The sequence below is a fragment of the Marmota flaviventris genome, chromosome 1 (genome assembly GCF_047511675.1).
Source record: "Marmota flaviventris isolate mMarFla1 chromosome 1, mMarFla1.hap1, whole genome shotgun sequence".
Classification (NCBI taxonomy): domain Eukaryota; kingdom Metazoa; phylum Chordata; class Mammalia; order Rodentia; family Sciuridae; genus Marmota; species Marmota flaviventris.
In genome coordinates, this window is record NC_092498.1 from 136026776 (window position 1) to 136028833 (window position 2058).

General features: G+C 39.5%; 1 non-coding gene across 1 annotated transcript; it reads left to right on the forward strand.

Moving 5' to 3' along the window:
• The first annotated feature begins 1475 nt into the window (after positions 1–1475).
• LOC114079924 (U4 spliceosomal RNA) lies at positions 1476–1617 on the forward strand. The gene has a single exon (XR_003580543.1). It is a non-coding gene; the product is annotated as a U4 spliceosomal RNA (small nuclear RNA).
• The last annotated feature ends 441 nt before the right edge of the window (positions 1618–2058 follow it).

Genomic DNA, 2058 nt, shown 5'->3' on the forward strand with positions numbered 1-2058 from the left:
CCAAGAAGCAAAGTTATTTGTTTCTCCTCCAATGACCAGAACCCAGGTTACCCATACTAGGCCACCTCTTCTCATGGAAAGGCAAAACAGCACCTCCTACCATGAATCCAATTCCTTTTGCATACAGGGTGCAATGCCAGAATCAGTGGAGAAGTGTGTTTGATTTTTCTGACTCCAGAGTTTATAGCTAATTGGCAGGGACAGGTCAAATACAGGTGGAAAAGGTTTTAGATAGCTTGCAGAAAGGAATTCCAAAGAGGACAGATCAATGAAGAGCAAATGGAAGAGGTGACTTGCCAAGCAGAAGTGGGGGGAAAATGCACTTATCAGCAAACCCAGACTGGCCTTCCATGGTCCATTCTCCACAAGAGCCAGAGGAACTTTTTTTTTTTTTAAATTATATTACCTTATTTTTGTGGTACTGGAGATTGAACCCAGGAGTTCTCTATCACTGAGCTATATCCCCAGCGCTTTTTTTATTTTTTACTTTGAGACAGAGTATCACCAAATTGCCCAGGCTGGCCTCAAATTTGTAATCCTTATAACAAAATTGAATCTGCTGGAAAGAAATTGGGAAAACAATTCCATTCACAATAACCTCAAAAAATGAAATACCTAGGAATAAATCTAACCAAGGAGGTGAAAGACCTTTACCATGAAAACTATAGAACATTGAAAAAGGTATTGAATAAACTTAGAAGATGAGAAGACTTCCCATGTTCATGGATAGGCAGAATTAATGTTATTTAAATGACCATATTACCAAAAACAGTGTACAGAAATGCAATCCCCATCAAAATACCAATGACATTCTTCATAGAACTAGAAAAAACAGTCGTAAAACTCATTTGTTTTCTCTCATAATGTGGAGACTGGAGAGGCATTATTCCCTGAGCTTTAGGGTCCTATGGAGTAAGTCATTGCCTGGGCCTATATGCTGGAGTGTTGACCCTTGTTTTCTTCTAGGAGTTGCATCGGTTCTGGTCTAATTCCTAGGTTTTTGATCTATTTTGAATTGATTTTTGTGCAGGGGGAGAGAGAAGGGTCCACTTTCACTCTCCCACATGTGGATAACCCAGGAAAATGGGGATAAGTTCTCATGAAAATAAAAAAAATATTGTCCAGTCCACTCATGTTTTTCTCTTGCTGGTTATATCACAATCCTGGGGTTGCTTTGATACTTTAATACCTGTCTTCTGTATTAAAGCTATTAAAATATAAAAAAAAAAAACCACTTGTGATCCTCCTGCCTCAGACTTCCAAGTTGCTGGGATGACGGGGGTGCACCACACGTGGGCTCCAGAGGGGCCTTTCCGTATGTGTGTGGGTGTGTGTATGTCTGTATTTACACATGTCCTTATGGAGATATAGACAGGTCTTCATAAAATGTGAATTATGTCATTTTCCTGCTCAAAGCTCACCTTCGCTTTCTGCTTTCTCATAATGAATTCCAGTTTTGCAGCTATAATTTAAAAAGCTTTGTGCAGTGGCAGTGTTGTAGCTGATGAGGTTTATCTGAGGTATGATCATTGATAATTGAAAACCTTTCTCAATAACCTGCCATGATGACTTGAAATACAGTCGGCATCAGCAAATTTTTGACAGTCTCTATGGAGACTGGATTTTTCAAAAATGGTCTTCCATGCTGGGTGCAGTAGTGCACACCTGAAATTCCAGTAACTCAGGAGGATAAGGAAGGAGGATCATAAGTTCAAGGTTAGCCTCAGCAGTTTAGTAAACCCTAAGCAACTTAGTGAAACCCTGTCTCAAAATAAAAAATAGAAAGGACTAGGAATGTGGCTCAGTGGTAAAGCAACTCTGGGTACAATACCCAGTACAAAAACCCTACATGGGGGCTGTGGTTGTGGCTTAGTGGCAGAGCGCCTGCCTCGCACATGTGAGGCACTGGTTCAATCCTCAGCACCACATAAAAATAAATAAACAAAATAAAGATATTTAAAAAAAAAACCTACATGATCTAGGTTTCTTATTACCTGAAATTCTCTTGTTATTCAATTTATTTCCTTGGTTATCATATACATCTCCTCAGCGGAATGT